Raw genomic sequence first — 15,880 nt, forward strand, 5'->3', positions numbered from 1 at the left:
ATTGGTTTTTTGTGAAACTTGCAACTATTTTTCAAATTTTAAAAGTTGTTTTTATACATCCACCGTAGGATGAGGGGTATACAAGTCTAATCATTCCCTGTGGAACACCCCGAAATATTGATACACGACACTGTTCTTGGTTGTCTTGATATTCTAAGTCGATCTAGCCATGCCCTTCCGTCTGTCCGTCTGTCTGCCGAAACCACGATTGAGGTCCAAAGAATATAGCTAGCCACTTGAAACTTTGCAAAGATACTTCTTATTGTTTTAGGTCATTGGAGATTGCATATAAACCGATCCACCGATTTGACTTCTTGAGTTCCTAAAGGGAGTAATTATTATCCGATAATTTTGCACAATGATTTCTCATACGACCTCCAGCATTTGTGCCAAGTAAGGTGTGAATCGGTCCATAAGCTGATATAGATGCCAAATCAACCGATCCCCCGATTGTATTTATTGAGCTTCTACATGGCGTCATTCTTATCCAATCAGGCTGAAATTTTGCGCAACTTCGCGACTTCTCCTACAACCTCCAACATCTGTCCAAGTTGGGTCTAAATCGGTCCATAACCTGATATAGCTCCCATATAAACCCATGTCCCATGGGACATGGGCATCGTTTGAGCACCGACATTGCTCCGTTATGGCCCGGCAACCAAACGATGCGGATCGTGCCATCCTCAGTGAAGGCGTTAATATCCTTCTTACATTTCAAGACTGTCCTGATCTTACCGTCCTGGTTGTTATTGCCCTTATGACCTGTTTATGGTCCGTAAAGATGTTCACACTCAACGTTCTCACGTTAACATCACACCACCTCACGCATTCGGTGATCGCCCGGATCTCCGCTTATAGGACAATATATAATGGTCAGGCAGTGTTAAACAGGCCCCAGTCCCTGGGTTCTCAATGTAGACCCCCAGGCCCACTCTGTTCTTTAGTTTTGATCAATCCGTTAACATGATCTTCTAGATTGCAATAACACACCCAGGGAAAATTTAATACCGAAAGTGCTCATTTCAGTACCATACGATATTGATAGTAAAGCAATACCGTATGGTACAAAAACAATGCCGGATGGTATGGATGAAAGATAAAATGATTAGTACCGTTTGGTACTAGCCTTATTACCGATCTGGTACTGGTTTTAATACCATTCAGTTATTGGTTGTAGCTCCATACCGTTATTGGTATGGATACCATACCATACCATTATTAATTATTCCACCCCCTTAATGAACCAAAAAAAAAAAACCATTGAATATAATTATAATCTAATTATTTTTCGTTTATTTATGTTAACAATTACAAAAAGTAATGTTACACCGTGACCAACCTTAATTCTTTTTTTCCAACAATCATTGCCATATCCATTGATTTCCATTTTTTACCAGTGTAGGTTTCCCTCAATCCAAGACTGTGCCGCTGGCAGCAACGCCTCCCACTCGGGCGCAATTGTCGTTTGAGGTATCCGATCGGAAACCTCTACCATTCCTTTCAGGTTTCCTATCGTCGTCTCGATTATACCGCGATGGTATGAGCTGCTCCTATCCTCCAGCCATTCTCCCATCGCCTTAAATCTCATAGCACATTGGCTTCGCACTTAATCTGTATGCCTATGGGTCGAATCCTCATCGGTCCTCATCGCTCCGCCTATGCCAACACAACATGTTCTCTGAACATGTTGTATTATCCTTAATACATGTGCAGAATTTCATCAAAATCGGATAAGATTGAGATATAGCTCCCATATATATTTTCATACGCTATGACCTTTTAAGTTCGTAGAAGCCATAATTTTACTTGGTTCTTTATAAAGTTTGGCTTGAGATCTTTTATGTGACGTCCCAATATGTGTGCAAAATTTCAAAAAAATCGTCCCAGATTTACAAACTTACTTTTACAATTTTAAGTCCATTGTGATACTTCAGTAGGGACAATCCAAGGCCTCTGGTGGGAATCGAATCCACGACCCCTTCTCTGGCAATCTACCTGTGTGCCTAGATTTATATGTAGCTCCCATATATATATTTTTTTGCCGATATTTGCTTTCAAAACTGCGGAAGCCAGAATTTGAGTCGTTCGGTATAAATATTTTGCTGTTCTATTCGAGCAGCACGTAATTCCTAACTCAAATTTTCTGGTTATTTACAAAATCCAATTTTGGAGGCCATCGTAGCGCAGATATTAGCATGCCCGTCTATGACGCTGAACGCCTGGGCTCAATTACTGGCGGGACCATCAGAAAAAATTTTGTTTTCAGCGATGGTTTTCCCCACCTATTGCTGGCAACATTTGTTAGGTACTATGCCATGTAAAAACTTCTCTTGAAACTTAAATTGGACTGCACTCATTGATATGTGAGAAGTTTGCCCCTGTTCCTTAGTGGAATGTTCATGGGCAAAATTTGGAATTTTGCTAATTTTATTTATAAAACCAAAAAAATTTCGACCGAGCAGAATTTTCAATATCCACCACCGTATGGTACTGAAATCAGTTTATATTATATTTATATTTATTTTGAAGAAATAATATAGGTTATTGATTAAGACCACTGGCAGCTTAATAAGTCATTTCATGGGATTGGTTTAAAACGAAATATATATAATGTTTATTGGAAGATTTAAGTGTATGATTTCCGGGGAGACTAATTTTTAAGGGAGCGGCGGCTTCTGATGCATTTTGTCAAATGTTGATACCATTTTCGCATTCCATTCTCAAATACCTTTTATTTGAGTCTCATAACGTTCCTAAACTTTTCCTTGGTCCTTCCTAATGGTCCTTCTGGGTCCTCCTAAGACTTCATTCATAATTTTTTATATAATTTTTTATTCTACTATTGCATACCGTTCATTTTAGTATCATATTGTCCTGAACGGTGTACTTTTAATTGTGGGTGCTGCTTTTGGGGTAAGGGGAGGATCTGCCCCACTTCCGGTATCCAAAAGTTATATAGCCTATTATCACTTATAGACCAACCTACTAAAATTGGCGAAAATATCAAAACAATCGGTTCAGCCATTTTCGTGTATATACGGAGAAAAAACAGACAGACAGACACAAACGCACTTTAACGTTTAGACAGATATATAAGACGCATACAAATTCAGCTCCCAAAATCGTATTAACAGCCCACACGCAGGTGGCCGCTACTATGTACCTATACATGGACCGATTTGGTCCACTTACAATCCCCAACCATCTATGTAGATAAGAATTACCTGTGCAAAATCTAAAGCGAATTTTTTTATTCGTGTCGATGATATCGTGATTTCAACAGACAAACGGACAGGCTGATGAATTTCTAGATCGGAGCGTAACGCCAAACCGATTAAGAATATATGTATATACTTTATGTGGTCTTAGATCAAGTAATTCTGTTTTAATTGTAATGACTGGGTTAGTACACCCCAATCTTATCGATGATACTATCGATATTTTATTTTTTGTGTAAATATCGATTGCTATTTTTCTTATCGATACTATCTACATAATTAAGTTTTTTGGAAAATTGAAAAAAAAAATAAGCGATCCGATTTTGAATGTATCTCATAAGATATATTGCGCCTATAGAGGGCACTATTTTCATTCGATAGGGCTCAAATGTTGTACAATAATTTTTCCCATGACCTTCAACTGACTTTATTAAATTAGGTTTTATTCGGTCTGTTCATAGATATTGCTTTTCCTGATTTTTACTTCTCATTTTCATTTGACATAAGGTGAAGGTAAATTAACGATAGTATCGATACTTATTTTAAGAAATATCGAATGTTGTGATTATCGATAGTTTGCCTGCTCTAGGTAAGAGAAGGCCAACGTCGGTCGGAGTCGACTATTACTGCCCTACCCCTATGATATAAAAGTTATTATACCCACCACCGATGGATGGAGGTGTATTAATTTTGTCATTCCTTTTGCAATACATCGAAATATCCATTTCCGACCCCATAAAAAATATGTATTTTTGATCAGCGGAAAAAATCTAAGACCATCTGTCCGTCTGTCTGTTGAAATCACGTTACAGTCTTTAAAAATAGAGATATTGAGCTGAAACTTTGCAGAGATTCTTTTTTTGTGCATAAGCAGGTTAAGTTCGAAGATGGGCTATATCGGACTATATCTTGATAACGCCCCCATATAGACCGATCCGCCGATTTGGGGTCTTAGGACGATAAAAGCCACATTTATTATCCGATTTTGCTGAAATTTGGGACAGTGAGTTGCGTTAGGCCCTTCGACATCCTTTGTTAATTTGGACCGGACCGGTTCAGATTTAGATATAGCTGCCATATAGATCGATCCTCCGATTTAAGGTCTTAGGCCCTTAAAAGCCATATTAATTATCCGATTCTGCTGAAATTTGGGACGGTGAGTTGTGTTAGGCCCTTCGACATCCTTCGTTAATTTGGCCCGGATCGGTTCAGATTTGGTTATAGCTCTGCCATATAGACCGATCCTCCGATTTAAGGCCTTAACTCCGTAAAAGACACATTTATTATCCGATTTTGCTAAAATTTGGGACAGTGAGTTGCCTTAGGCCCTTCAATATCTTTCTTCAATTTGGCCTTAATCGGACCAGGTTTGGGTATAGCTGGCATATAGACCGATCCCTAGATTTAAGGTTTTGGGCCCATAAAAGGAGCATTTATTGTCCCATGACGCCGAAATTCGGGACAGTAAGCTAAGTTAAGACCCTTCACATACTTCTGCAATATGGTACAGATCGGTCCAGATTTGGATATAGCTGCCATATAGACCGATCTCTCGATGTAATGTTTTGGGCCCATAAAAGTCGCATTTATTGTCCGATGTTGCCGAAATTTGGGACAGAGAGTTAAGTTCAGCCTCTCCGCATATGTCTGCAATTTGGTCTAGATCGATCAAGATTTGCATATAGCTGCCATATAGACCGATATCTCGATTTAAAGTCTTGGCCCCATAAAAAGCGCATCTATAATCCGATATCACTGAAAATTAAAATAGTGACTTATGTTAGGCTTTTCGACATCTATGTATATGGTTCACATCGGTTTATTTTTATATATAGCTACTAAAAAGACCAATATTTTGTTATACACAGTTGAGCAATGACTTGTACTTATTTGTATTTGGTCCAAATCGGAACATATTTCGATATAACTGCTATAAGACATAAGGTATGCAATTTTCACCGGGTTTGATGAAAGGTGATTTACATATACAACCGAGGTGGAGGGTATTTAAAGTTCGGCCCGGCCGAACTTAACGCCTTTTTACTAGTTTAGGAGACATCATTATATGGAAGATATATATAAATCTAAACGTATTTCAATGGATGTTTACAGATATGTTCAGATAGAAAATAAAACAGTCCGTGACAAATTTAAGGCAACCCTATGCAAAATTGTAGCGATTACGGCCTTATAATTTCATCTGTTAAAAATTTTAGTTACTACTGCCTTTTAAGTGAAAATCGGGCGATGCTTAGATATGGGAACCATATCTAAATTTAAACCGATTTCTTTCAATTTCGAAATTGAAATCCATTACCCAAATTTCACTTATCGTAGGTCGTAGTCACTAAAATTCTTTACGGGTTTTCCCAGTTTGTTTTCTTACCCATTTGAATACATCTACAGTAGACCGTTGAGATCGATTGAGATTTGTGGCTGTTGGGTATTACATAGTCGGCACCGCCCAGACATTTTATGCAAAGACAATTTTTGCACCCACTTTGCCTTTACATACCATACGAGCATTTCATAAGACATTATTAGGCTTGCGAATTGCAAGTCTCATAACTATTGCTGAACCATACAAAAGTTCCTTAGGCAAAATATAAAACAAGTATGCTCATCATCACTTCGTCTTGTGCAGTGAAGTACCTATCACGAGATGAAAATCTCCAAACTTTTTCAAGTGTCTGCGAAATAAAAGTCAGTAAATGCATGTTTAGATGTTTTAGGAGAACATCATTTGTTTTGGTTGTAGCCTTTTGTCTTGAAGTGTGTTCCCAAAGCCATTTAATGGATCTGACGTTCGTCCAGCGAATGTCATTGCAGAAGACCAGAAAAGTTTGGGCATTTTCACTTTCTTCGTTCCTTGGGAGTGGAGTTGAGGCGTTTGTGATGTTTATTCAGTGCTTGGTGGTCAGTTTTCAGTGGTCGTGGCCATGGTAATAGCACAACAATCACTTGTGGCACTTCTGTAACCGCAGATTGCGGTGTGAGCACCGGCAGCGGTAATTACTTGTCAACACGGTGATTACACGAGATTTGGCGGACTCAAGATAAACACACCGAAAAAAGAAAAGTGAGAGTGTTTGATATTTCTATGACCACAGCCACTGTTGCCACTCACACAACGACAACCATGTCTCTATGTCTTCTTTTCAATTTGAAATTTCAATTCAATTGTGAGTGTTGGCCACTTGGCTGTTGACTGGCTTGCTTGGTCCATGGAGTGGTCGTGTCCATAATTTAAGGGCTTTTATTTTTCCATTTCGGTTAGATAACAGCTAGCAATGTTTACTTAATTACATATTAAAAAAAAAAAGAGTGCTTAAAAAACTCTCCATCTGAGGGAATGTCTTCTTTTTCTTCTTGGCTGCGCTTGTTGGGAAAATGTTGACGTTTTATGATGAATATTTCGAAAGAGTTGTTTTCCTTTGGCTCTTAACAATCTGAAAGCAAATTCCCAGACATGTCTCATAAAAAGCGTACTTGCGAATGGTCTTAAGCGCGAGCTTAGAAATATGACATAATAATGGCGGCGTCTGCACTAACAAAGGCATTAAAATTTAAATTAATGTTGAGTTGGGCATACTACCCAGAATCAATCAACGTGAAAGTAATATTTGGTTGTTACGGAAGCCATTGTCAAACTAGATGAAGGTAAGTTAAAGAGTGAATTTATTACATAACGGTGACATAGATAGTTTGACAATGTGAAGAAGAAAAAGTTAAATGTCGGTTTTTTAAAAGAATTTCGCTAATTTAATTTAATTATCAACTGGCGAATTATTTTCAATATAATAGATTTTTTTAATTCTATATATGTTATACAAACAAATCAAAAAAGTTGTTCACTGAAAAATAGCAATGTTTAAGCAACACGAAAAAGGCTTAATGAACGAGAACAAGAAAAACAATTAAAAAAACGTAGAGTTCGGTACTCTGATATGATCCAATGTTCTACCATTGCACAGCTCATTAACTAGTGAGTAAATGGAAGCAAATAATCATTTTGGGGCTTAGCGGGCTGATGATGAAGCATTGATCAGCTTCGAAATCGCGAACTTCGTGGCCTGCCCAATGCTTTTAAGCACACCACAAATGCCTTAAATTTTTAAAAATTATTTTATGTTAGTTTATATTCTAAATAGAAACAAAATTAAAGCCAAATGCTTTTAGCTGGACAAAGAAATCCAACGAAACATAAATGATTTGTACCGTTTGGTATTACCCTTAGTAACAAACTGGTATTGATTTTAATTCCAAACCGCTGTTGTCTTAATATCAATCTCTTTATGACTCTTTTTGCGTACACAAATCGTATCAAAAGGTTTTATAAAACTAATAATGACATCAATATATTAAGTGAAAAGCTTAAGATCACTTTAGCCGCGATGACAAACAAATGTGACATTGTCAATTCTTAAAAGCCTCCTTCGTCTGTTGTTAATTTGATTCCATATGGTATTAAAAATATTTGTCAATACGGCGTATTAAATAATACCGACCGACTTTGGCAAAGTACTGCACATTTTCTATTAGTGTGACTAGGTCGTCTTGGAATTTAACAACGATATGCTAAAAAAGGGCGGAGGTCCGTCCCGTCCTTATGAGTATACTTGAGGTTCAAAACAAGATTTGTATATTAATTAGGATAAGAATTGCTTACAGGCAGCTAATACGGAGTGTTACTCAATCAAATGCCTACATTATTTTGTGTGAAAATATTTTTTTTTATTCAAGAATATAAATTTCAGAATCAATTTACCTGCATCGATCTTGGAAAAATATGCTACCAAATCTTCAGCTACATTGTTAACTATGTTACATAGACAACGAAAGTTCGCGGTAGTTGGATGTGGGAGTCGATGGCACCATCCGACCATCAACTGTCTCCAAAATGATACTGCATTGGTGGCAAAAAGATAGTAAAAAAAAAGTACTGATGTTACTTGCCAGAAGCACTTGGTATGCTGGCAAAGAAACCTTTTTGATTACATATAAAACATTTCTACGATCAGTAATAAAGTATGCAGCGCCAGTTTGGCTATACGTAGTGGGATCCAGATCAGTCACAATGCAACTCTAATAACTGCAACACCCTGTCTGCTAACTTCTCATATGGACCACCTTCATAAGGAGCCAAAGATCCTTATTGTGCGTTAATGCATCAGCCATCCAAATGCCCTTCCCTGAGACAGGTAGAACGATTAGTTCAGCCCTAGAAAAGGGAACCTATAGTTCAAGCAGTGGTTCAGCGAAATAGCTATCAGGAGGATATAGTAATGGAAGCGGTGAACAGCTACTGGGTGAATGCCGTTCTCAGAGTTCATCCGCTGTCCATAGCACATTAAGAAGTTATTCGCCCCTAAAAAAGCAGGATAGTTTTGGCCCAATATGTTTTGTAAATGTAGCAGCTTGGTATCTCACTAGGCTTAAAACCAGGATCCATACGGTACACATCACCAGCTCATCTGAGCAGCCAATCTACAGTGGAGTATTTGAAATTCAAACACTATTCACTGATACAAGATCAATTCTGGGTAGCGTCTTATCATGAAGAGAATTGATACAAATTAATTTTATTGCCTAGAAATGAAGAATATTTACGAGTAAATTTGGAAAAATGGTTTCAGATTTAGATATAATACCTTTCTCGAATACATGTATGTTTGTCCGATTTGGGCTAATACTACAATATAATAGGGGTTCCAATAAGAGGAATTTTTGAGATAAATGATCAGATGTTTATTTCATAATAAAGAGAAAGGTATGCCGTTAATAATGTTAAAGAAAATCACCAGACCGTAAACAGTCACACGTTGAGGATGGAGAGGTTTCTCAATAATAACTCTTGGGTTTTCCAAGCCCAACATGCGAAAATTGTGCTTGTTGATGTAGCCACCGAGGTGGAATTGGGCCTCGTCAGTCCAGATGTTGCCTGTTTCAATGATTTTACCATTTTTGTAGAAAATTTTTAAAATTTCAATGCGTTGTTGAGTCTTGCATCATTCCCTTTTTAGTAATGTCAAAGTTTATACTCGTCAAATGTCAAAGAATAATAATCAGGTGATTCAAAATTACACCTCTTGCAGTAAAAATATTGTCAGTTTCACGAACACGATATGAACGGCTTTCTTATGACTCTTAAAATTATCAGCGAATTTCATAGTATTCGGTTTCGATTTAGACATAGCTCCCATGTAGATGTGACGCCTGATTTTTTCTCCTAAAGCTCAATTTAATCTTGTAGCACAATTTTAACTCAATTTTTTACAAATTTCAATACAAGCAGATCTAAGTTGGTAATTTAAATTCTTACTCAATATATTTGGATTTATTTCTCTCTCTCTAGTAGGAGAGACAGAAGATAATTATTATTGGTCCGGTAAACGATTTTCGTTTGCGGTTATCGAAACACTTTTGCCATTAAAGAGTTTTTGGTCTTACAACAACAGAAAGGTTCTTTTACTGTTGGCGAAGTTGGTAAAGGGCTTACAATAAACAAAGTGGGTTACGTTCGATAATACTATGTTTATGTCTAACATTTGATGTCTTGAAGCGAAACGTAAAATAAAAGAAAAAAAGAAAAACTTCGTAATAAAGTTCTTATTATTCCCATAAAAAAGTCTCAAACGTTTTATTTTTTGCGTGTATGAAGTAAAATATGAATCAATTAGGGATCAAAATTTGAATGGACTGTCATGTGCGCTAGTAAATAGAAACTTTAATTTAAAGATAATATCTTTATTTTAAAGTTTTGTTTCTTTGGCTCGTTTTCATTGCTAAAATCCTACGAATAAGGAAAAATCTTAAATCTTGGGCCAACCCTATTTTCAGTATGCATAGATAAAACTACCTGTATTTAAAATATTTCGGAAATTTTTTTGCAGAATTTTATTAGATGTCCTATTTGTGTGTAAAGTTTAGTTTAAATATTTCGAAAGACTATTTTAGCATAACAACATATTTTGAGGTTTTTGAGGAAAAACTTGTGTAACGTAAACATTTTTTTAGATATGTTTGTTTATCGAAATATAAATTTTTTCCGTTTTGAAAGAATTTTTAGATGGTTTATTTGGAGCAAGCCTGAAGATCGAAGTTATCGATAAATATTTCTGGATTTTCGGATATGGTTATAGAATTTGTCTTTTTTATCATGGATCAGAAATCGATTTCAATATCGGAAATTTGAAAAATCGATTAGGCGCCAAATGCCCCAATCTGCAATCCTACTAAATAACGCTTCATCTAAATTGCGGAACTCATAGAGTTGAATATTTAGCACAACAAATTGTTACAACAACAACAACAATTTTCCAGCCGTTCAAAAAGTTGCAGCAGGTGATCGATTTTTATGTGATCTATATCTAATTTTGAAGCGATATGAGTCAAACTAAGAAAGGATGAAAGAAATGGTAATAGAAATAATCGTGCAATAGAACTAATCGAGGATCAATAAGTACTATTGGGGGTATCGCTTTATACATTAGATTAACGTAATTTTTTAGAATTATTTACTAAACATTTTGAGCGGCCGGCTTCACTCGCTTGAACTTTTGAAGGCCGACAGACAGCCGGATGAACTTGGAAAAACTACAAAAGTCGAATTTCTTTACTAATAAAAAGTAAAAGTAATACTAACCTTACTCGTTCGAAAGTAAGCTTGTTTTCGGACAAAGGCATGTATATGACTAGATCGATCAAAACTAAGTTTGCATGTACTATGTATACTTGGAGGCCACCGTAGCGCAGAGGTTATCCTGTCCGTCTGCGACGCTGAACGGCCCCTTATCATTGAGCTTAAGCTTGAAGCTGACAGCACTCATTGATATGAGAAAGGTTTGCCCCTGTTTCTTAATGGAATGGACAAACTGGCATTTGCGTGTATACTTTATGGGGTCTTAATACAGTATTTCAAAGTATTTCAAACAGAGGGACAATGTCAGTTTAAGCCCATCCTATGGTGGAGAGTTATAAATTACATCACAACATTTCGTACTCTCGATTCATGCTAGAAAGGGAATAGTAGACTATTGGTTCGATAGTTCTCCACAAGCATGCAGATCAAAATCAATCGCTCAAAACTCCTTTTGGAAATGTATAAAAAAAAATAAAATAGTTAATTTTTTTTTTTAGGAAAAATAATCTTTCTACAGTTTTAAAGTACAATTATTTTCTCTTAAGCCTAGTTGTTAGATAAACGGGAAATAACACTGAAAATGTAGAAATTCATAGGCTCTAAATGCTTTTGCAATATGAACTAAAATCATTTCAACTGATTTGCCTAAAAACACCTCACCTCCCCACCTCAGCAAGTTTAGCTGGATAATATTATTAATTGGAATTTCACTTGCTACCATTGGTCACATATTTGGCAAACGCACTAAAATTTGTGAACAACAAACCCTAAACATGATTGCGTACTTGGACAAGACAACCAACCTTACAATCAATTTCACTTTTAACATGTTTTTACTTATTTTTGCAGCGTTTTGTTTGCCTTGGCGGATGGGTATGAAGCCAAAACTAAAACAAGAGTGTGAAATGAAAGTATTTCCCCGTATACGACTAAGGCAGCAAATGATCATGGACTGGGGAGTGGAGCGGGGGTCCACTCTTGTCACCGCACATTGGGCTGGATGGGTAAATAAATTTAAGCGAACACCAAACACCGAACACCGCCACTGACAATGAAACGATAATTGTAATTTTCTAAAGGTGGTCATCTAATTGGCGTCTAATATGCCGCAAAACACTTGACATCATAACTCTATTAATTGTGCAAAAATAAACAAAGATTTCATAAAGAAATAATAATAAAAAAAATATAAAAATAATTACAAGTGAAATGCCAAATAACGAGTGGCAGTGGCAGAGAAACTACAAAAAAACATAACTAAAAAGAGGCGCATGCCCAACAACAGCATTCACACGATTCTCATCGCCTAGCGTTTGCCATGACCACGCCGGTGAGGTCGTCAATGCGAGCCAATAAAAAACATTTTGTCCAAAATGTTTATTTATCATTATCAACCAAAAATATGTGAGTGCTTAAATTAAATTTTATTCAGAGGAGAGCAAACATTCATTAGCCGCAGTGGCCGACTGGCTGGCTATGATGTGTCGTCCGTGTGGCAAACGGTTAGGTTTTTGTTAGTACAAAAGGCCATCATAACAACGCTTAATTAAAATATTTGACCAAAAGAAAATTTCGTAAAAAAAGATTTATTCACAAAAAACAAAAAAACAAAATGATGACGATGACGATGAGGAGCGGACAAAAATCACTTTCATTTTCTAGTTAAACGGTATTTCTGTATTATTCTCCCCTTTTGGTATTTGCTTGTGTTGACAGCGGCCGCTGACTCAACGATAGGCACAATGAAGGAGCGACAATGATCACTACCACGACCCATAGCATAGACCCCAAATTTATTGGTGGAAAAATGGAGCTTATAATGAGGTATTCATTTGGATAAATCAACCTCGCGAAAGAGGTTGTAACATTTTTTTTACACATTTCCAGATTGCTCCTTAAGTGTCTAAGATCTTGAATAAAATTTCCTTACGTAAGTCACATTGGCATACTTAATTTAAATTATCGCCTTATTAGCCACACATCCTTCCTCCAAAACCACCTTAAGAGGCGATACCACCAACTCTACCGGATCTAAATAAATGACTATATTTTCTTTCAAGAAAATCTATTAGGAAAAACGCCTTAGCTTTGGCCGGACCGAAGAGGAAAACTTCTCATGTATCAATGAGTGCTTTAGGATTTATATTTAAGCTCAATGGAAACGAACCTTCTTTTCGCAATCATAGGTTAGGCGGGCATGCTAACTTTGGCTCTACGGCAAACTCTTAGTTATTTACAAGCTTCACGGAAAACAAGGTTAGGGATGGAAACAAAAATCTAGGTGAATTATTTTATCATATTTGAATAAAAATTGAGCTCTTAGGTAATCATGAATTTTATCCATAAGATTGGTTTATATGGAAGCTATAATAGGTTATATACCGATTGAGAAGAATATTGATTGCCACAACCAACTTTCTGCCAAATCTGTTAAAATTTCCGCTCACTAGTTTCCCAAGAAAACAAATTGGAATTTCAGTTAATGAAGGGGTTAACATGTCTGCATATGACGCTGAACGCTTGGGTTCGAATACAGGCGAGATAATAGGAAAAAATTTTCAGCGGTGGTTTACCCCTCCTAATTCTGGCAACATTTATGAGGTACTATGCCTCTCTTAAGATGTGTCGCAATGCTGCACGCCGTTTGGACTCGGCTTTAATAAAGGAGGCCCCTTATCATTGAGTTTAAACTTGAATCGGACTGGACTCAAGTTTGCCCCTGTGCCTTAGTGGAATGTTTATGGGCTAAATTTGAGATTTGCATAGAAACTATAATTGGCTGTAGATTGCTTCCAATCCTATTTGGTAGACTAAAAATTCAAAATTTTTAATGAAATCTGATAAGAATTACAACTTCGAGAGTCTTCGAGTAATGTTGGTCGGTATGTACCAGACTTCATAGTATTAAAAAAATTCGTCATTCTGCGTGTGTATCGGATGAGCAAAGGCTTAAGAAGAAGGAGACTGTATAATATCTAACAAGTAAGATGGTGCTAAGTTCGGTCGGGCCGAATCTTAAATACCCTCCACCATGGATAGCATTTGTCGAGTTCTTTGAGCGATATCTCTTTTTAGGCAAACGAAGAAAAATGAATAAAAACTGTCTTGGTATTGGAGCTTTATCAAGTTATAGTCCGGTTCGGACCATAAATGAATTGAATGCTGAACATTGTTGAAGTCATTGTGTATTATTTCAGTCCATTCAGATAAAAATTGCGCCTTGTAGGGCGCAAAATCTGGAGATCGGTTTATATAGGAGCTATATCAAGGTATATATCGATTCAGACCATATTGGACACGTATGTTAAAGGTCATGGGAGACGTCGTTGTACAAAGTTTCTGCCAAATATGATGAGAATTGCGCCCTCTAGAGGCTCAAAAAGTCAAGATCCCAGATCGGTTTATATTGCAGCTAAACCAGGTTATGAACCGATTTGAACCATACTTAGCACAGTTGTTGCAAGTGATACCAAAACACCACGTGCAAAATTTCAGCCAAATTGGATAATAATTACACCCTCTAGAGGCTCGAGAAGTCAAGTCCCAAGATCGGTTTATATGGCAGCTATATCAAAACATGAACCAATTTGAACCATACTTTGCGCATTTGTTGGAAGTGATACCAAAACACCACGTGCAAAATTTCATTCAAATCGGATTGCGCCCTCTAGATGCTCAAGAAGTCAAGACCCAAGATGGGTTTATAAAGCAGCTATATCAAAACATGGACCGATTTCGCCCATTTACAATCCCAACCCACGTGCAAAATTACAGCCAAATCGGATAAGAATTGCGCCCTCTAAAAGCTGAAGAAGTCAAGACCTATGATCGGTTTATATGGCAGCTATACTAGGTTATGAACCGATTTGAACAATAATTAGCACAGTGTAGGAATAATACCATAACAACACGTGCAAAATTTTAATCAAATCGGACGAGAATTGCGCCCTCTAAGGGCTTAAGAAGTCAAGACCCAAGATCGGTTTATATGGCAGCTATATGAAAACATGGTCCGATTTGGCCCATTTAGAATACCAACTGACCTACACTAATAAAAAGTATTTAGGCAAAATTTCAAGCGCCTAGCCTTACTCCTTCGAAAGTTAGCGTGCTTTCGACAGACAGACGGACGGACGGACAGACGGATGGACATGGCTAAATCGACTTAAAATGTCATAATGATCAAAAATATATATGCTTTATGCGGTCTTAGACGCATATTTTGAGGTTTTACAAACAGAGTGGCGAAATTAGTATAGCCCCATCCTATGGTGGAGGGTATAAATAATGGACCGACTTTGCCAATCAATAAGTAGTACCCACGGACGGACTAACGGATATCGTCAGATTGATTTATAATGTCTATAAGATAAATATTTCGATGCTTCAAAAACGGAATGTCTTAGCATTGCATCATGGCATTTACAATTAAGGCCACCGTGGCACTTTATTTACCATGTCCTCATATGACAATGTCTGAATTGGGTGGTCAATGTCTGAATTGTGTATGCCCATCAACTCCTTTCTTTGAGCCACCAAATTCCGTTATCAACTGTCCAGAAATTCACGTGAGGGGTTTTTTTTTAAATCACAGAGAAGACCATGATGTAACTAACCTCTTCACAAAACACCTTTCCCCATTAAAGTTACCTTTTGATTTGGTCGCTCACAAAGGCCAAGTATTTGTTTATTCACTCATTGAATTGGAAAATTTTAATTCATGGAATATCAACTGTTTGAGATACATTTTAATTTTTGTTTTTGTTCTCTGGCCCATTACATGATGGTCGGCGGTCTTCTTGTCGGTCACTTCAATTTGTAAAATGATTAAATCCACTTTGTTATGGCTTTCAAATCAATATTGATTTCTTTTTCTTGTGGTACCTTTGGCTGTGATCTGGGTGTTGTTGCAGAAGTGGTCAGTGATGATCAATGGGCTTTTCTTTGACCGTAGATGTTGTAACCCGTATTTGTGGTATGTCATTGTGCGTGAAGTTGAGACTTCCGTCCGCATCATTTA

The sequence above is a fragment of the Stomoxys calcitrans genome, chromosome 5 (assembly GCF_963082655.1).
Source record: "Stomoxys calcitrans chromosome 5, idStoCalc2.1, whole genome shotgun sequence".
NCBI classification, from domain to species: Eukaryota; Metazoa; Arthropoda; class Insecta; order Diptera; family Muscidae; genus Stomoxys; species Stomoxys calcitrans.